The sequence below is a fragment of the Sceloporus undulatus genome, chromosome 3 (genome assembly GCF_019175285.1).
Source record: "Sceloporus undulatus isolate JIND9_A2432 ecotype Alabama chromosome 3, SceUnd_v1.1, whole genome shotgun sequence".
NCBI classification, from domain to species: Eukaryota; Metazoa; Chordata; class Lepidosauria; order Squamata; family Phrynosomatidae; genus Sceloporus; species Sceloporus undulatus.
Window position 1 is genome coordinate 201,973,579 of NC_056524.1, and position 22,447 is coordinate 201,996,025.

Sequence of the window (22,447 nt, forward strand, 5' to 3'; positions counted from 1 at the left end):
GCTGCAGTCTCAATTCTGATTAATGACTAAGAAAAAGTATGGGAAATTTTGAACTATTTCAGTTCTTCATTGTTTATTTTAAAGTTAAGATGGGCCTGTTCTGCACGGGCAGAAAGTACATGCCGCGCACATACTAGGGTTAGAAAGGGGCGTCCTTGCTGGACGCCCCTAACCCTAGTACGTGCTCAGTGCGTACAAAATGGCGGCACCCGTTCTACACGGGCACCGCCATTTTGATGTCGCAGATGCCTAGCGTCTGCACGCCGCGTGGTGGGAAAGCGCCTAAATCACCTGTGGTCACTATTTTTGTTTTGTTAATGTTCAGCTGTAAACCACCCTTTGCACTTTCATCTCTGATTTTCCTTCAGTCATTCCACATGTTTGGTATTTTCTGCTAGTAGTATGGTGTCATCTGTATATCTTAAATTGTTGATGTTCCTTCCTCCAATTTTCATATCTCTTTCCTCTGAGTCTAATCTTGTTTTATGTATAATATGTTCTGCATACAAGTTAAATAGAGTGATAAAATGCCTGATCCCTTGCCAACTGAAAACTATTCCGTTTCTCCATAGTCTGTCCTGATGATAGCCTCTTTTTCTGAGTACAGATTACACATCATGATAATCAAGTGTTGTGCCATATCCATTTTTTAAAAGGCAATCCATAGTTTTCCATGATCTACATAATCAGTAGAATTCACTATAATCTAAAAAGCATGGGCTGATGTTTATATGTTCCAGTTCCTGTTTTACAATGTCTAGCTTCTCCTGATTCATGTTTCTCAATTCCATGTCCCTATAATATGTGCTGTATAGTTTCAAACTTTCCTTTTACCCCTGAGCATGTCAACATCTGAACAGTCTTTCAGCTTCAGGCCAGGCTCATCATTAGCCAGAGCACTATTTGTAATTATCCTCTGCTATACCATAATAGTTCACTGAGTGCCATCTGACCTGGGAGTTTCATCTTCTGGAACTAACTTTTGTTTTGGATTGTCTCATTATGGATTTACATGGTAAAAGATATTTTTAAAAGGTTTAAATTTCAGAAAGTGCATCCTTCTGAACAATACTTACTATTATGTTAGCTATTGTGCCACTGCTGTTGCCTCCAAGAGAGCCTCTGCCAGGGTAACCCTCCACTGATCATTATGGATGGAAGCCTTCTAGCAGTAGCATGACCTGCTTTCATCACATGTGGGCATATCAAATACCACATTCACTGCTCTGAGTTGATGTGATAAAAGTGACCTTGATGTCCCCTGACTGGACCCAAAACCATTTGCCCTCTATGTTCTAATCAGTACAATACAGGAGAATGTATCTCTTCATTCTTATGCTGATTGTCACTGTTGAGAATCAGTAGAATAATTTGTAAGGTGGTTTTGTTTTTTGTTCCCTCCACCCTTGGGTCCTTTACACCATGCTGTAGGTTGCTGTGGTCTTTCTCGTTTCCTAGTCATTGGCTTGCTTGCCCCTCAGCTGTGGACAAGTGAGGGCACTGCAGGCAAGCCAGCTGCCTTTGTTTCCACATAACTCCCTTTCTACTATCAGATGACTCAGTTGATTCATATTCTTTCTGAGCTACACAAAATAAGCAGCAGTAACCTTTTTATTCTCTGTGCCAAACAACCTGTTTGTGCAAAACCATCATTTCTTCCAGTGGGTACCATTTCCTAGGGACACCACCTGTTCCCAATGTCATCAATAATGGCTCATAACCACGTTATATTCTGCATTAAAGACATTTATCCCTTCAATTCAGAATTCTCAGAAGCAGATAGGAAGTTTTGTTTCATAATAAACAAGACAAACAGGAACCATTCATTTTGAAACAAATCAGCTCTAAGTGGAAATCTATATGTTCCTTTCAGTTGGTTCATTCCCATCTAAGTCCAAAGGTGATACAACAAATAAACACAAATTACACAAAGCCAAATAAAAAGAGCTAAGAGGTCCTTCAAAAGGTTTGCAGCCAAGTGGACAAGAACAGTGGCATTCCTAAAACTTGGGGAAAAGAAGCCATAAGGGTCTGGAAACCATGCCCTATGAGGAGAGATTTAGGGAGCTGGGTATGTTCAGCCTGGAGAAGAGAGGGTTAAGAGGTGATATGATAGCCCTGTTTTAAGTATTTGAAGGGGTGTCATACTGAGCTTGTTTTCTGTAGCTCCAGAGAGTAGAACCCATAACAATGGATTCAAACTAGAGGAAAAGAAATTCCACCTCAACATTAGGAAGAATTTCCCAACAGTAAGAGCTGTTCAACAGTGGAGCACACTTCCTTGGAAGTGGCGGAGTCTCCTTCTTTGGAGGTTTTTAAAACAGAGGCTGGATGGCCATCTGTCAGGGGTGCTTTGACTGTGTGTTCCTGCATGACAGAGAGTTGAACAGGATGGCCCTTGAGGTCTCTTCCAACTATGATTCTATGATTCTATGTAGAGTTGGTCTAAACAAGAGAAACCCCTTATGCCATGTAAGCCATTATCCTGTAAACTGTGTTTCTCTGAACTTTTATGATGAGATGCTTGATACAAAAAATATGAATCGAGAATGATACATGGTATTGTTGTCCCTACAGAGGACAATAGTGGTTGAGAGACAGTTAGCTCTAATAGCGTGCTCCTTTAAAAAAAAAAAATCATGTATCTCCTTATTATGGAAACTGATATTCTAAGGCAGTGATGGTGAACCTTTTAGAGAACAAGTGCCCAAACTCATTGGCATTACCACACCATATGTCATCAGGTGCCAGGGTGGAACTTTTTTGGGGGGGGGGGCTTCCACCTTCTGGGGTGGGACTTATGCCTTCTGGGGATGGGACTTCTGGGGGTTTGGCAATAGCAAACCCCCCTCCGACAAAACTTGCCAGGAAAACTCCATGATAGTTTCACCTTAGGGTCACCATAAGTTGGAAAACTACTTGAAGGCACCCCACATATGTCACACTCTCTCAGCCTCAGAGGATAGCAATGGAAATCCCCCGCTGATGAAGCTTTTCCCGTAATAGTTTCACATTAGGGTCACCAGAAACAAGCGCTCAGAAGGAAGGGATAGTGCTCCAGGCCCATAGGTTGGAAAAGATTTGGAGGCACACAACAACAACATCAAGCATAATAAAGCACAGAAGGCACAGAATAATAACAAGAACAAAGTGAGCCAGTGGTTTGAGTGTGTGACTCTAGAGACCAGGGCTTGAATCCCAGCTTGGTCATAAAGCCCACAGGGAGACCTTAGGCAAGTCACGCTCTCTCAGCCTCAAAGGAAGGCAATGGCAAACCTTCTCTGAAGAAATCTTGCCAAGAAAATTCCATTGATGGCCTCATTACACCTCACCTCAAAATTGCTTTTGCTGCCTTCCTGCTGGGATCTTGAGACCACATGGAGCAGGCTTACTGACCAATCAGCTGTAGCAGACAGGCTTCCCAGTGACATTGGAAGGAGCTCAGTGAGACAATGGATCAGCCAGCAGGTGCATGCCAGCAATATCAGTGGTTGGGGGGGGGCAGGCCTGCACAGCTCCGGCTGCAGCTGCAGCCCACTCCATGGGGCACAAGGTGAGGTCCCTTAAGGCAGTCCAGGCACAGTGTGGGTGCCTAGCCCAATGGCCCTGCTTTGCACAGCTAGGGGAGGGGATGATCCCCTGAAGGGAAGCAGGCGGAGGAGGTGGTGCCAGGAGGAGAGGAGTTGAGCAGCAGGCAAGAGGTGGTTCAGTGCCGGGAGTGGTATGGACCACTTGGCATCAGTGGGGGTGGCCCTGGAGAGAGGGGACGGAGGCCTCTTGGCTGGGCCTGATGTATCTTTGGGAGTGGGAACCCCCCCTTCACCTCCTTGCTGCAGCCCAGTTCTTGCTGCACGCCCCACCCCCATCCCTACTTGCTGTGGCCACCATGTGCCTTCGGAGATGGCTTCATGTGCCAGGCAGGGCATGCATACCACAGGTTCGCCAACATGGTTCTAAGGGAATGCTGCTGTTAATACAGTGCTAGTGGATGTAACCTTGGCACCTGTCTGTCTAGTGTTAATGATACATTTCAATTTGTGTAGCCTGATGATGTGGACAGGAAACTTGGAGAGGTGAAAGCCATCAAATGTGTCTTAGACCCTTGTGCATCTCGGCTTATTAAACAAGCCAAAGGGGGACTGGCAGAGTGGGTTAAGGAAGTTGTCACTGCCTCCCTACAACAAGGCAGCATTCCAATTTGCCTAAAAGAGGTAGTTGTGAGACCTTTGTTTACCCCTGAATCCCGCTATAATCGATAATTATCGGCCAGTGTCCAATTTACCATTTTTGGGCAACGTTTTGGAACTTGTGGTGGCTTCCTAACTCCAGAGGTTTCTGGATAAAATGGATTCTTTAGATTCATTTCAATCTGGTTTCAGGCCTGGCTATGGATGACCTACACAGGGAATTGGACAAGGGGAGTGTGTCCCTGTTAGTTCTGCTGGACGTGTAATCAGCTTTTGATAACACCAACAATCTTATCCTTCTGGGCTGCCTCTCTGGGATGGGACTGTGAGGTACTGTTTTACAGTGTCTCTATTCCTTCTTGGAGGGGTGAACCCAGAAGGTGGTGCTTGACCCCCTGGCCATCGGCCTGTGCTGCCCCCTATGCTATTTAATATGTACATGAAGCTACTGGGAGAGGTCATCCAGAATTTTGGGATGCAATGCCAATGCCAATCAACTCCTTTCCACCCCAATCCAAGGAGGCTGTCCTGGTCCTAAACCAGTGTCTATCATCAGTAGTGGATTGGTTGAGGGCAAACAAACTGAAACTTCATCCAGGTAAGACAGACATGATCCTGGTCAGTTGGAAGGCAGATCCGGGAATAGGGATCAATCTTGTATTAGATAGGGTCACACTCCCCCTGAAGACGTAGGTTCACAATTTGGGGGCTCAGCTTTGAACCTGGAGGCCCAGGTCTCTGCAGTGACCAGAAGTGCTTTTGTACATTTAACATTTGTGCTCCAACTGCACCCATTCCGTGAGATGCCGGATCTGGCCTTGGTGGTACAGTGGTCCCTTGCCTTACGCGGGGATCTGTTCCAGCCCCCGCCATGTAATGCAAGTTCCAGCTATGCTCGAGTTCCATTGAGGATAATGGGGCTTGTGCACATGGCAGCACAAGGAAGCTGTGTAAAAGGCGCCCACATATGATGTGGGCACCGTGTACATGCCTTAGTTACATCCCATTTGGACTACTGTAACACACTCTACTTAGGGCTGTCTTTGCAGAGTGTTCGGAAACTTCAGCTGGTCCAAAGAGCTGCGGCTAGGCTGTCAGTTTGTTTCCAGGCACAATTCAAAGTCTGATGATGACCTATGTAACCCTATATGGATCAAGTCCAGACTGTTTGGCATACCATATCTCCATATATGAGCTGGCCTGGGCTCTGAGATCCTCAGGGGAGGCCCTTCTCTCTGTCCCACCATCATCACAAGCACAGTTAGTGGGGACATGAGAGAGGGCATTTTCTATGGCTGCCCCTAGACTGGAACTCCCTTCCCAGGGAGACCAGAATGGCCCCTTCCTTGTTGGCTTTCTGCCTAGAGGCATTCAGAACAGAAAGTTTTTAAAGAACGGACTGGAGTGTTATGTTGTTTTAATGTTTTAAACATTTTTATCTTTTTAATCTATTTGATATTTTAACATGTAACTTGTTTTCATTATTGCAGTAATTTAATTCTGTTTTGATGTACTGTTTTTGTATGCTTTTAACTGTACGGTTTTTAATGTTGTAAGCCACCCTGAGTCCCAGTCTTGGGAGAAGGGCAGGAAATAAATAAATAAAGGAAGGAAGGAAGGAAGGAAGGTCTCCCTCTCTCTCCCCAACATATTGCTAGCCAATAACACTGAAAAAGTGTCTTCCTATGCATATCTGGGGTGGGGATGGGGGTGGGGTGTCTATCTTTCATGTGCCTTCAATACAAAGAAACTAGAGGAAGAAATGTTATTTATATACAAAAGAGCCATGGATGGATGGATGGATGATCAGATTTATGACAAAGTTTCCCATTGATTCCGTGGGTCTACTAAATTTGGACTAGTAACCAGACTGAGACCCAAAGAGTTTGCTCATCACTTCATGGAATGAGGAGGGGCTATCTGTAAAAACCATTTTCACTTATAGTATTTACACTTTATATTCTAACCTCCTGGTCTTTCTTCCAAGGAGGTCAAGGAAGGCACAGTTCTACCATCCCATTTTATTCACACAACAATTCTGTAAGGTGAAAAAGGGTAATAAACATAATTGCCCTAATGTCAGTGAGCTTCATGGCTGAAGGGAAATTAGAGTCCAGTCTCTTCAGTCCTGTTCAGACACTCTAACTGCTCCACCACAAAGTAAGTATGTAAAACAACTGGTTTACCAACAGTCTGGAGATCTGGTAGAATGTGTTATTATTTGGTAAGTGCATTTCCATGACAACTTCTTGGGCATTTGTAGCTGCCTTGTTACTACAAAGCAGCTATCCATTTAGCCCAGGTAGGTTATAACTGATCAGAGGAGGAAACGAAGTCTGAATGGCTACCGTGTCTTTAACAATAAATTGATTTTTCAGAAATCAACAGGTGCATTTCCACTGCACAGAGATAAACCTGATAATCTGCTAATGTCTGCAATTCAAGCTGTTGTTGAAGACAAAGCACAGAGGTCTGCAAACAAGTTGGCAACCATCCAACAAAATACTAAGATTCTCCTGACCTACTCTCATTTAATTTCATATCAAACTTGTACATCACTGGATAGCTTAGAATGTGTGTGTGTGTGTGTAAAAAACAAACAAATCCACTAACAATCTATTTTTCTTGAATCAGAGGGTGTGTGTGTGTGTGTGTGTGTGTGTGTGTAACACAAACATAGAGAGGTGAAGAAACTGCTGTCACACAGTTTTCATTTTCAAAAAGAAATCAATTTTTCTTTCCTTGCAAAGGCATTGCCTAAAGTGAGAAGAGATTAAAATAAGGCGTTAGGTGATGAGATATATAAAAGTGAGTCTTTTGGAGAGAGGGCAAATGGCAAAGCTTTTGTATTGAGGGCAAACATATATATATATATAATAACTGCACGTAAACCCTCTGGCATGTGCATAACAACTTGATATTCTTTCCTCTGTAAAGGATTATTATCTACTTGACTCTGGATGGAAAACTAAGCTCTAGCATCTCGAGAGAAACTGCTGCAACCTCTAGAGATAACAAAATAACCTATATTTGGAAAGGTCCCTGTTTAAACATGTGTTTACCTACTGTAAGATTACAATCCTGGATTATAGAATCTTGGTTTTACATGCTAACTGCTGTAAATACAAAATGTAAGCAACTGGTGTTTAATCATGTTAAATATTTGCAAAGCATGGCCACAAGTGGATGGGATTGGAGGATCATATTGCAAGAACAAATCTGAGCTCTTTTCCTCTGTCAATTGGCTCTGTAAATACAATATAAGCCTTTGCTGGGGTGCGGGTGGGGGTGAGGATTGTTTTATTTTTCCTCTTAAGCACAAGCCTTTCCTGTCCAACATCTTGTCTCCACACTTGACAACATTTCAAAGAAGTAGATTTATTTAGTACATGGGCATTTTCTGTTTTAAAGGATCTCATGTAATATCAAAATCCTTCTGATCCAGCACAAGCTACTTTGGGGGCTCATGGAGTCCAGTCTCATCGAACGTGGTCAATTCACACAGCTCACATTGCTGGTTTGTCTGTGTAAAATATGTACAAGGTGTCTTCCAGGGTTAAAAAAAAAAAGCCCAGTGATGGTGGCTTTCAACCAAATGACAAAATAATTCAGACACATTAAAACCTTATCAGTAAAACAAATGAGAATCCTAAAAACCCGTCAGGTAATCCTATAAGGGAAATCCTAAAAACCCATCTGTCTCAATAAAAACACCATTGACCCAGTAAGGTCAATCATTATCATCATCATCACGGTTAGAACCATTTTATAAATTCAGTCACTCAAAGAAATCCTACTGAATAAAATGCAATAGAAAAGAGTTGAAGGCCAACATAGTGTAGTGATTTGAGTGTAGGACTACAACTCTGGTGATCAAGATGTGATTTCCCCACTCAGCCATGGAAACCCACCTTGTCCGAATCACACACCCCAGAAAACCCTGTGATAGGTTCACCTTAGGGTCACCATAAACTGGGAATGACTTGAAGGCACAAAACAAGAAGAAAAGAGTTAAGTGTTTGGCCTTTTTGTATTTGTAGAACTGGTACACCTCCACTGGCAAAGCATTACATAAACACGGGGAGGGAGATTCCCTCAGTGCTCAGCAGCAGTCTGATTGCTTTCACAGACAGGCAAATGAAGTTAGGCTTTGGATGAAGATTTTACAGTAGAAGCAGACTGATATGCATGAAGTTGTGTTAGCCCCAGACTGGTTAAAGCTTTAAAGGTTAGTGTCAGCATTTGATGTTAAGCTCAGAAGTGTACCATATTGCACATAGTAGCACAGAACTGTCACAATATAACAGATGCGTCAACCACCCAGTGCCAAGCAGTGCCTCATTCTTATGTTCATATAGTTCAGCTTTTCAAACTATGAGCATGCTCAATAGGATGCACTTCAGTTGCAATGGATTCCTTTCTAGTGGATTCTGGGTCTGTGCACACATTCAGTTTACAGGTTCCAAGGACTCCTGTCTTCAGATCAATATTCAGCTCACAAGCGGGTTATCATACAAACTTTATTAATTCAGGGGACGATAAGACACATTTAGAAATATAAACTATGGGTGTAGAGCTAAAACTAAAACTAATATGAGTTTCATCCAGTAGCATGAGAACTAGATTGGGTTCCACCCAGTAGACCCAAACCATATCACAGCTGTAATCTAGTTCAGAGAACCAGGGTGCCGTAGTAGTTTGAGTGTTGGACTGTGTCTTTGGAGACCCAGGGATCGATTCCCTGCTCATCCATGAATCCCACTGAGTGACGTTGGGCAAATCACATGCTCTCAGCTTCACAGGAAAGCAATGGCAAACCTCCTGTGAACAAATCTTTCCAAGAAAACCCCATGATAGGTGTGCCCCAGGGTTGCCATAAGTCAGAAATGACTTGAAGCCACACAGCAACAAACATCAATCCAGTCCAAGACATGTTATGGCAGAAAGGCTTCTATCTAATATGATGCTATTGCAATGCTGTTCTCATAAATTTTTACTGACAGAGTTAAAGAGAGAGAAAGTGACCTTTTAATATCTGTATATAGTTTAGTTTGAATTACATTTCTGTTACATATCACAGTAAAAAATATGTCAAGAAATAAAATCTCTCTCCCTTTTAATCTTTGTAGACATAAATGAGGATAGGTGCAGTTAGATTTTTTTTTTAAAATTCATCTACCAAAATATGTTGATGTAAGTGTATGAAAGTAAGTGTATGAAAGACGCCATCTTGACGCAAGTGTATGAAAGAGGCCATTTGCCAATCTGTTTCAGGTAGAAAAATATCTTAGGCTTGCCCTTGTTTCTTATTATTAATATAATAATATATTCATATAGTTTTAAACCTTAGGAGATCTCTGGGGCAGCATAACATTCCTTAAATAAATGGGTTGCAGTTTTATAATTTCTTCTGGAAAGATGAAGCATTTTTCTGTTACTGTATAATACTAGTGAAAAAAGCATGGACTTTTTAAGGCCAATACAGAAATCAACCGCAATGCAGGCGGGTAAGGTGAATGCTGTTTTCTGCTTGGTAGCACATGAGGTGAAAGCAAAAATGATAGGCAGATCAGCAACAGCTTTTCAAATGCTCCTCCCCACTTCTTGGAGTTATAATTTATACTTTAAAGTGACTACTAAGTTATTTATGGGCAATGTTTAATGGATCTATGTAAAAGGAAAAATATGAGGAGAATGTTAAGAAGGCATCACACACAGAAGTTTATTAGGATGTGAAGAAAATGGGACAACAGTTTCCCTATAGTACACAATTTTCAGTGAAATCTTAGCAATTCTTTACAAGCATTTAGAAGGGTTCAGTGAAATTTTATACCATTTTTTTTTGTTTTGCTTTGTTTTATAACATTCACATTATCACATCTAGGACAGAGCAGCCTTCACTCAATCATTTCTTCCCTCTTTTTTCCTTCTCTCTCTTTTCCACTAAGGAGTTGATAATTTTTTTTTGTACTACCATCCAATGTAATTTCACAATTAGCCTACAGCAAAAATTAGTCCTTTATGTAGATTTATACATAAAAATGGGCCTGGTGTTGTTGGGACTATAGTAAACACTTTAAAAACAGATGTAGCCTGAGGTGAAGCTATTTCTTATGCTTGTGTTTAGAAAGCAAGGGATAAAAATGTATAAAATGAATCATTCCAGTGCGGATAAAACTGAAAATGCCTATTAAATTTTCTTTTTATCTACAAGCATGTGTGCAAGCAACTCATCATACTGTTACTTGTCACTACATGGTGAAATGAGATGTAATTAATTTGACAGTTTCGTTATAAGCTACGATGGCTAGCCTATGATTACATAGAGTACGATGTTGAAAATGCATACACAGGTAAGTATTGATTGCATGCTAGTCCTAGCATTCCTTTCTTCTGAGCAATCCACTTACGTACAGAGAGATCTTGTGTGAAGAAGGGGGTCCACAACAATGCAATCCCTATGATTTGTTGCTGTCCCTGCCCGCCTTACACTGCATTTATTGTGAGAAGAACACATCATAAAATTGTAGAATCAAACAATTGGGAGTCACTTCATGGGGCATCAAGTCCAACACCTAACTCTGCAGAATCTCCAGCTAAAACATCCTCAGCTCATAGCAGTCCGGTCACTTGGTAGATTGCAACCTGCAGAACAAACTGCATGACATAACTAGAAATGTGTGACTCAACTTCCCAATATATTTTTTTTCTTCAAAAGGAACCATGGATAGTGCCTATTTTGGACTTGGGGTCGCAGTGCAGGCAGGATTACTCTTCAGTCCTCACAATGGCCATCCCACCTCCCTCCACATTGGAGGCTGTGGAGCTAGGATGGGCCTTTTGCTGCCCTCCTACTGGTTTAGACCAGGATGGTTAAATTACGCCATGGTACAAGATTGCTGGGTGTGGTGAAAGGCATGTTTTGCCTGTCATCCCCTAGGTGTCTCATTATTTGACCAACCGTTGACCCACCTACCCACCGCTGGGATAGTGTGAAGTTTACTTGGTCGCCTGTGGGCCAGGTAGGATTTCCCTCCCTTTTCCATGGGTTTTCTGCCTACCCCATACTGTTGCCAGCGGCATTATGGGAAATTGGCTTAAGTGGTCTCTAAATAATATTGAATTGGCTAAACACAAATATTATTCTAATTGGATTGACTTACTATTGGTTTTGGCATGAATTTTGGGTTTGATCTCGGCGAGCACCTTAGACACCCTACTGGGTGTAAGGGAAATTTCTGGAAACACCTCTATGGGCCTCATGACCTGGCAAGTAGCTGAAAGAAATGGGCCTTGGGTCTGTCTTGAAGGAATACCCAACTAGAGTCTTGCAGATTAGGAAGGGGGACTTCTTGTTGAACTTCCTTATGTGGGCGGCCCAATGAACAACCCAACTTATGGACTGTCGTTGAGGGCCCAGGTGTTATTGTCCTTCATAAGCTGCAGAGGTAGTTTGCGGTAAGACACTGGATGCAGCTTCTCCCACACTTGGTTTGGTTAAGATATTAGTTGCAGTTCCGTTAAGAATTTAATAAATAGGTCAGTAAATGGCCCTGTTTTTAACCCATACATCTTGTGTCTGGTCTCTTTATTCCAGGGGTAGGATAGCATCATATCACATATAATGAATCCCAACATAACTATGTTATTATAAATGGCAGGAGATGCATTCTTTAGAGAACACATGTTGCCACCACATGTGTTCCAAAATATGGAGTTTGTTGGTATTGATTTCCATGCTTCACAGTATAATACTAACCATCACCTTAAAAATCAGAAGAGAAACAAGTTGGATATGTCAAATTCATGAAATGAGCACAGTATAAACTACATGGGTATTTCAGTATCAGGCAGTGGCACCTGAAGCTGTATCAGAAGATTTAGTTTAATAAATAGTTTTACTCACTAGAACATTCACTCAGTATCTTTGTTATTCTCTTTCTCTCATCTCTGCAGTCCATGAATCACTCACCCAAATCATTCCCAGAAGAAAAATAGAAATGTAGTGGCCATGAAGCCATTATAGTTCTTTAAAATGTCCACTTCTTTTAGAACCAATGGCTTCTCTTTGGCCAGTCTCTTAAACTGTTTGCCCTTCAAATGGCGGTTCAGTAAATTATCATTTTTTTTAAAAAAAGAGAGACTTCAGTTCCTTTATCTGACATGGATTTAAACAACCTGGGGATTTACAGGCACAGAAATTGTCAAAGAAGTACAAAGGTCCAAGAGAATGAAGGATGAAAATAAAGCGTGAACTGTCTTATGGGGACGAGTTTCCCACAACAGAAGCAGAACATGCACATTTTGCCTCTTCAAAGAAGGATCAGAGTTCTATTTTATCTTATGTTTAAAATAAGCTGTGCTTTTCACAATCTATCAGATTGCCTTTGAATCCAATATTTAAATTCTTTATCTTTTTGCTCCTATGCGCCTTACACTTTCTGGTCATCTCTAACATGGCTACATGCCCTAAAATTAGTCCACGTTGCATTGAAGACACACATTTTGCTTAAAAGTGAGTTAGAGATAACAAATGAACTCTTCAACTAGAAGCAAGATATCCAAACTATTATATTGTTCTGCTTTAAAGAAATCCAAACATAGTTTCCCAAGAATGTTCGGCAAGGTATCTCGGGTAAGATTTCCTACCCAATTTATGTAAAATGGAGGAAATTATATTATCCAAATGCAGGTGAGGCTGGTGAAGCAACAACATTCCAGGTTGTATATTTTGTTCAGATCAGAGATAATAGGAGGAGGGATTATTTATATAATTATGTAGTGCTTTATATGATTAAAAATGTGCATATACCTAACTAGATGAGGAGTAAGTGGTGCATGAATGGATTTTGTTGTCACTACATTCATTTTTATTAAGATCTTCTTGCTTCAGAACTTGTTTGCCAAGTAAAGGCTGGTTTGCCATGGAAGTACTGTAGTATCTATTGTGTATACAAATTGATCTAAATATTCTAAATTTCCTACCTCATATTTTGCAAATTAGATGTAATCTGAATTCCCAATGTACAACGTTAAGGTCAGGCTGCATCCTTACTGCAGAAATAATCCAGTTTGGCTCCACTTTAACTGCCATGGCTCAATGCTGTGGAATTCTGAGAATTGTAGTTTTGTGAGACAATAAATCTTCTCTGTCAGAGATCTGTATTGCCACAACAAACTACAATCCCAGAATTCCACAGCATTGAGGCAGGGCAGCAAAATAGTGCCAAACTGGATTATTTCTGCAGCAAGGATGCAGCCTAAGAGATACCACCAGACCATAAAGAATCAGCACTAAATAATACATAGGAATAGGCAGTAGCAATAACATCAGCAACACAGACATTAAAAAATGTAATGCTCCTTACGGATTCCTACTAATGGATTTTTTTCTCTCTACAGAAAGTGAAAAATGAGTTTGGCCAGTCCAACAAACTGATACCTGTTTCTAATTATTTGCTTTACTACTCAAAATCACATGTAATTTTGCATATGAGACCGTTTTGCAAGAATTATAATTCTGAACCAGAATATAGGTTTTTTCCTATGCAAACATACATGGATCTGATCAAAGTATGTAGTGTCTGATTTCTGAAGCCTCTAAATAATTGTGTGCAGTTTGTTTGTGTGCGTGTTTGTAAAAAGACGACGCTCAAGAGGCCAACTGAAATGGTGCATAGCTGGGTTTTCTTCCACATAAATCTCTTATTACCATGAATTAAACCGCAAAATTCAAACAATAACAAACAGCTTGCAAAATAAACAACAAATATGTTTTTAACACAAGCAACATGGTGTTCACCAAGTCCCTTAGTGTGGCTTCTCTTGCCAAACACCTTGCTTTTCAGTAGTGGTTTGGCGGTCTGTTGATCAATCAGCCCTTTGAGGAGTTGTTGAATATCGCAGGGAGTGTGCAATAACACACATGCTGTAGTAATGCCAGCCCTTTTTTTTTTCAGAGCCTTGACTGGTTTTGAGAACTCAAGTGAAAATATTTGCTTCACTGGTAGCCAGATGTTTCCTGCACTAGCAGCACAGGCACAAACAGAATTCTTATTCTTCTATCATTAATGCTGTTCTGTAGCTGAAATTTGGGGAATCTAATCATTTTGCACATACTTTTTCAGACACATTCACACAAACAAATTAATGTTCTGATTTCAAATTCTTTTTCATATCAACAAGCTAATTCCCCAATCCCTGCTCACCTTTAGTGATTTTTTTCTTAACATGTTGTTGTAAGCTTTCAAGCCAACTCAAAGTTTTAGAAACCTTATCCTACAGTTTTGTTGGCAGGATTTCTCACAGGAGCTTTACCATTATCCTCTTATATATGACTTTCCCAATTTCTACCAATGGGTTTCTATGACTGAGCAAGATTTGAATCCCAGTCTCCTAGAGCCTTATTCTGACACTCAAACCACAACATCACATTGGCTCCCAATACCTCATTATGATTTTTGGTGAGCCATCGTTTTACAAAGCATATTTTCATGATATTACTAGCCTGTTGCATCCCAGCATGTTTTTCCCCCAGATTTTATTTGTGTAGATTGGAAGTATGTATGGGTGGGATTGTAAGTGACTGGGTGGTGAAGGCAAAATCTAATCTCAGCTCCATCCACACTGTGGAAATAATCTGGTTTAACCCCACTTTGACTGCCAAGGAATTCTAGGAATAGCAGTTTGTTGTAATAACAGTGTTCTGGTGCCACAACAAACTACCATTCCTAGAATTCCATAGCATGAAGCCATGGCAGTTAGAGTGGGTTCAAACTGAATTGTTTCTGCAGTGTGAATGCAGAGCAAGATAGACATAGCTGTATTAAGATTTCCTATCACTCCTGAGCCTTGCTGTTGAACACTTTCTCTGTGCACATTCAGTCCACTGTTTAGCTTTCTGTTGATATATATATATATATATTGAAGAACTATGATCCATGAACTGGTTTTTCCTTCCCTAAATGCCCTCAATATGCTGAAATGTGAGAGACTATGATTGCATTTTAAATTGCTTATTTCTTCCTCCTCCTCTTTCTCCTCTTTTAATTTTTGTTTTAATCATTTCTATCCCACCTTTCTCTCAGTAATGAGACTCAAGGTCACTAACAGCATATTTGATAGCAATATAGATTAAAAGTACATAAACACTTAAATATATATTAAAAAAGTATTTAGCAATTGTCAAAGTTAAAAACATTACACATTAAAATGTTAATATTAAAAGACAGCATATAAACCTTAAAAACAGCACTGCACAGCACTGAAAGCCCATGTCAGTCAGTTTCTAAAGCCCTGACAGCATAAAAATATCATAGGTTGTGATGTGATAGAAGGACAGCAAGGACAGGGTTTACCTGGCTTCTCTATGGAGGGAGTTTCATAGCCTGGGAGTAGCTACAGAGAAGGTCCTCTCTCTTATTCCCTCCAAATGAGGGTAGGGCTGCAGAATTAATGCAGTTTGACACCACTTTAACTGTCATGGCTCCATCCTATCTATGGAATTTGGAATTTGTAGTTTGTTTTGACATCAGAGCTTTCTGATGGAGAACATAAATATTTCACAGAAATCCAAATCCCAGAATGCCATAGCATCAAGCTGTAACAGTTAAAGTAGTGTCAATCTACAGTGTAGATGAAACTTAGGAAGGTGGTGGGATAGAGAAAAGGGCCTCTCCAGATGAACTTAGCACTCTAATGACCTCTTAAAGCAGTGGTTCCCTTTCACAGGGGTTGCCTAAGACCATTGGAAAACACATATTTGCATGTAGTAATTAAAATAATTTTATGGTTGGGGGTCACCACAACATGAGGAACTGTATTAGGGTTACAGCATTAGGAAGGTTGAGAACCACTGTCTTAAAGGGAAATGCAGTCCTTCAGATAGCCTGAACCCAAGCTATATAGGGCTTTATAGGTTGAAACCAGCATTTTGAGTTGTGTCCAGTAATCCACTAGCAGCCAGTGGAGAGCTGTTGCAACAAGGGAGTTGTGTGCTCTCTGTAGCCAGGGGTTGACAATTTGGCTACAGCTCTTTGGGCCAACTGATGTTTCTGAGTTCTTTTCAAAGGCATGTAGAGCACATACAGATGATTTTAGGGTTAGGGACTGCACGGCAACTGCACGGTCCCTAACCCTAACATGGCATGGTGCCATAACAATGGTGGTGCCCATTGTACACAGTCCCGTCATTGTTATGTAAGCGCTGCACGGTGTCAGTACATCACTGCAGCACTTACGTAATGAGTGCGGCAGTGGCACACTCATTACGTTGGCCCTGCAACACAAAAAGAACCCGGTTTTTCCAGGTTCTTTTTCCTCCAGAGGGAAGCCATGCAGTTTGGTGGCTGTGGCTTTCCTCTGGAAGAAACTAGGCCATCAGTAGGCTGCCCTTTTTGGGCGGTCTTTCCCGCGCCAAAGTAATCCAAATAGGATGTAACCAAAGCATGTGTTACTACAGCCATTGGACTAATTATTTAAATGGTGCTATTTTAAAAAGCAAGGGAAATAACCAGAAAACAAAGCCTTCCACAACCCTGTAGTTATAGGACAATTTAGGCTGTTGCTCTGTATATATAGGATTGCACTTTTAAGAAGGCCATTTCATGATAGGTTATTAGAGCAACAGACTGAACCTACAAAGAACCACAACAAAAAGGTCATTTATTATTAGAAAGACCTTTACTGAATAGAAATTACTTACAGATAATAGATTTTGCCATGGCTGTTTGCAGCACTTATTGAATAATAGTATATCATAGAATCATAAAGTTGGAAGAGACCACAGGGACCATCCAGTCCAACCCCCCTGCCATGCAGGAACTTACAAACAAAGCACCCCCAACATATGGCCATCCAGCCTCTGTTTAAAAACCTCCAAACAAGGAGATTCCACCACACTCAGAGGGAGTGTTTCAAAATATAGAATTCCAAACTTGACACTGTGGGGCTTCCCCTCTTTGTCTCCAGCTTCCACACTTGGGAGCCCAAAATAAGCCCTCACTCCTTCCCACTCAGGAAAAACTTGACAGACCAGATGATGGCGCAGTTCTTGGACACCCACTTGACACTCCCAATGATCATATTGCACTTAGATGAGTCAGCATCATTTGGAACCGGAATGTGAATCTCCACATTGCTGGCCATGGATTCTATTCTATGATTCATCTCTGCCCTATGCCCATCCTGGTGCCACACCTTCCCCCTCTCCCCTCTATCCTTTCCCAGGGGCCCTGGCACATCTTACTTTGAGATGGCATCAAAAGGTCCTGGGCACATTCTGCCACAGTTTCAGCTCTGGCTGGCTGGCCTACTGGGACCCTCACAAGTTCATCACTGGTACATACTCTGCTGGGTCTTATACTCCCATCCTTGGCAATGAAGGCATGGAGCTCCTTGTAGAAGGGCATGCTGGTGGCACCCCAACCACTTTTGATCTTGTTATACCTAAACTTCTTGTACTCTCCCTTGTGGGTTTTGCAACACTCCTCCCAACTGCGTTTGTGGCCCTTACCCCTCATGCCTTCTGCTACCTACTGATATGTTTCAGCATTCAAGTAGGACTTTTTCAATTTGTCCAAAATATGTGTTTGTGACCAAAGAGCTATCAGGTCAACTATTTATGCATGCAACCATGATGTTCCTCTCCTTCTTTTTGGCATGCTTTTGGATAGCTCAGTGTCAAAGAGGAATCTTGACAGAGGACAGCTAAAGACCTGTGGAGCTGTGCAGGGACACAGGGAAAATGGTGCTAGAATGTGCTTATAGGTCCAGCTTAAAAGTGAAACTCTCCCTTATCACTTTCTCTAGACAAAACATCCGGCAGCAACACCTACAGCATCCCATTGTTCATAGGGCGCATGCATATGGTTAGAATTAAAATTGGAACTAGGGTTGTAATGTGCCAGCGCATCTATGGCAGTGCTTCCACACTGGAGAGAGCACGGCATTTTAAACTGAAACCACCTTTCAACAGCACATGCCCTTAGACTGGTTTAGATTCCACTGCACCTGTGGCACTGCGTCTACACCTGGGGGCATTATACATTTTAATTTGGAGCCTAGTGCATGCAGTGCATGCTCCAGATTCGCGACCCATTTTCCACTGCACGTGCACCGGTACATCTACATACATGCTTTAAATACTGAGCGACCCTTTTCTGCGACAATGGTTATGCTGTGATTATACACACCTGTGAAGGTGGGCCTTTTCCAAGGACAAACGGGAAAAAGCTGCTTCTTTTTAAAGCAGCTTTTTTCCAGATATGATACCAGTATGGCACTTTCCTGCTGGCCTTTAGGCGTGCATCATCAAAATGCCATATCTTCATGCCTGTATGAAAGCACCTCTTTTTGCCCATCTGTATAGCCCCATAGACCCAAGGAGAATACGGGTGATCTCATCCCCCACCAGAAACTTTTCCACATTATGAGGTTGTGATGGCTGGGTCTCCAATCATCTGGGAACTTCTCCTGAACTACAAAGGGTTAATCTGGGAGGAGGAACATGCTAATGAGAGATGACATCACATGCTAATGAGCTGTGACAGCATAGCTGATGTAAGGTCTAATGGACCAATCAGAGAGTAGAACCGCGAGATTCAAGAACTTTCTATGGGAACTCTTTAAAAGGACTTGTGCAGCCATGCGGTCCTTTGTCTCTCCCTTGAACCTCTCCTGAGGGGGGAAACCAGATGCTGTCTCTTTGAGTCTGGGAGACACAGACTCAAGGGAATGCAGGTCGAGAGGCCAGGGGGGCCCTCCCTGCATCCAGGAACTCAAAAGGACTACAAATCCCATCTGTTGTGAGTAGTTAGGAATGTGTTAGCTAGTGCGTTTAGGCCTTTTGTTATTTTCAACAATGGCTTGCCTGGAATGAATTCTGTAACTATGTTCTTTGACCTGCAAGGCAAAAGGGGCTTTGCAAGAGTGTTATAAATTCTTTCTACCCTATTCTATCCCTTTTTAAAATAAACTTATTTCTTAAAAAGCATCTGCTATCTCTATACTCCTATACACGTGCCTAGACTCGGCTATTGAAACTAGATCTCTCTCTCTCTATTCCTCACAAGTCTCAGTGTGTGTGGGGGAAGGAATTAATTCACTGAGTGGTGGCAGCGTGGCTTTAGGACCTCAAGGGGTTTCATTCCGCTCAACAGGGAGCGAGAATGGAGATCTAGGAGATCCTAGAGGGAAAAGTGTGACAAGAGGGGACTCCCTGGGAGTAAAAGGGCCACGCACAGGGCGCCAAAGCTCCAGAGAAAGGCCCCCAAGTCACCACAGAGGTAATACAATTTAATCTTCAAAGCTGGACAAGTGGTTACTACAAGCATTACTTCCAGTGTCTATTTCCAATATAGTGACTGAATCAGACTGGATGCAAGTGGCTTTATTAGTAAAGTTCTTGCAATCATGTCACAGCAGGTCTCAGAAAATTCTTTGTCAATAGCCTAGGGATCAGCCAATACTACCAACCACTCCAAATCTGTTTTTCAACACTTTCAACTCTATTATTTAGTTTTACCCTATCATCCGTAATGTAAATAGACACTGCTTGTGTTCCTTGAATGTTTTGCTTGGTGAATTCCCCTTTGTGAAACGCTTTCTATACAATCAAACTTACAACTGTATTTGTGAGACACTTTCTATACAGCCACGCTCATACCTGTGCTGCACTTAATTAAACAACTACTTTAAAAGATGGGGAGATAATATCAAAACCTAAGACTATACTTACAAACTTTTAAAACTGATCAGAACTGGTCAGGCTGGTCAAAACATTAAATATGAATCACCATTATCCTACTATATATGAAAGGTGACACTATATCTCATTTCTCCTGCAAGCAGAATTTACTTGTTCTGGTTTCCTGACTATTTCAGTCTGAAACCAATGAGGCTCATCTAAATTGGTTTTGAAGGCAATCCCAAAACCTCCCTGATCTCTCTCCCTTCTCCCCGTTTTTGCTCCCTAATTTCTACTTTAGTTTGTTCTGCCAAGCTGTTCATCTGCTGTTCAATGCAGCAAGCAGTATGGATGTAGCAATGGTTGCTTTCCATTAAAAACAAAAAACATGGCATCTCTATGAACTGCTGTGTCTGTTTATATATTGCAGTCCTTATGCAAAATGTTTTCCATCCATGTGCAGTAATAATGAGTGTGTTTGTAGTCGGCAGATAACAGGACTGGTGGTCCTTGGCGGGTAGAAGGAACCTGCTGGAAGTATTGCCTCTAAAACATTTCCCCTGACCAAATGCTGTGACTCAAAAATATAAATACTAAACCCTGTTCTCATGTCTGGTTTTAATCTATAGTTAAAGCTTATAATCGTGCCATGAAGTGTCAACACAACAGGAAGAGGAAAAGCTGCCAGCCACACCTTTTTGGTGTAATTCTTCAGGTTTGGATTTGATTTGATTTCCCTTGAGAGCACAGTATGGACACCGAATGAGTTCTGAGCTCACCTCTGTTGCTTCTGTGTGGTATTGTGATTCTTTCTTTTCAGAAAAAAACCCCTAGTCTCATTGAGTGGTGTACAAAAAAAACCCCTCCTACTAAGAGAACTAGGACCTGGGGAGCCAGAGCAGAGGAGAAACCTTTGCGTCTAAAGTTCAGAAATAAAAAAATGACTTTTCCTTTTGAGCTCTTGTTCCCTGATGTGACACTGTGATCAGTATCAAATGCTTGGTGGCAAGGATTTTTGTCAAGCTTTCTGTGCTAAAATAGATTTAACCTACCAGTTGCTCTTTGTGGATTTAACAATGTGTGCGACAATAAAGGGCTGCCACTGCTGTATTGTTAATACATGAATAGTCCCAATTCTATATAGTTATCTTGCCCTCTGTAGCTTTCCTGTATGAAATGTTTGGCTCCATCTGAACAGAGGGAAGCTTCATGATGCACATCAGGGAGGGGTGTATATATCTATCTGTCTGTATTTTGAAACCAGAACAGTTAGTGAATATGCTAGGCTAGGTGTGATGAAGGCAAATTAAATATGGATGGGCATTTCTTTGAAATATATTGCGTAGTTTTCTTTATTAAAAATAATTCCACTTTGTGTGTGAGAATGTAATTTTACACACACATACACACCGTGTGTGAAATATACATATATTTCCCTGGTATTATGCAAGTTGCTTTTTTTGGAACCAGTGAAGTGACAATTCAGAAAATCTTATGAGGAACAAAATGTACTTCTCCACAAATTGAAAGAGGCCCACTTCAGAGACTTCAAAGAAGAAAACAGCACAGAATTCAGAAGAATCATGGACTGGAAGGTATGCTGCTCCACATGTTCCAAGGATATTGGATTCAGAAGTGAACTCAGCATTCCCAACATCACCTAGATACAGTTATTGCACCTGTAGTAGTGATCTTTTCCCTTCTGGCTGGATATGGATCAGGAAGTTGTCATCTGTGGCATACTACAGTGAACTCCTGGTTTGGTTGCTTAAACTAAACTAGATGCACAAAATGAAGATCTGTGCCTGTGACATTCCATGCAACCAAAATCTTCAAGACTCCATTGAAATAAGTTATTATGGAAGAAAAGTAAATCTTCCTATGGAGCAGTGTGAAACAAGTGACAGAATGGCATCTGTAGTTACATCAGCAATGGATTGCAAATCTATTGCTTTAAACCTGGGCAAAAATTCTTTGTTAGTGTAAGTTCATAAAATATATTTAATTTTCATAGAAGCAACCTGATAAATAAAAGGGTGCTCTTTTTCAGCTTATTCACCTAATATCATCTTGTGACATGACACACACATCTCTGACTGCTATCATATACCTTTTGTTCAGCTCTAGGAAGCTTTGCTTTTTGGATGACAGTGATAAGAATCCCTGCTCTGTGGATTCTGGGAGTCATAGTGGACAATGTAACTTTTCCAAACCCTGGTTTTCTTTACATTAGAAGAATAATAACATAGATTCAACACAGACAGAAATTAATTACAGAAGTAGCATGTTCCAGACATTGACTTCAGATTCAGACCTTTCCTTTGATTATTTTTTTTCTTTTGAGAAAATATAACTGAAGGTTTAAACAAAAATCACTGCATATATGTACACACACACACACACACACACACACACACACACACACACCATTCCATCAGGAACTAAAGAATGATAGCAACCAAGAAAGAATGTGCAGATACTGGAGACTGCATAGGTACAAAAATATTCTTAATTCTTTTTGGCTCAAATTATAAAAATATCAACCCTGATTGGATCTGAGATGAAGATTGCTATA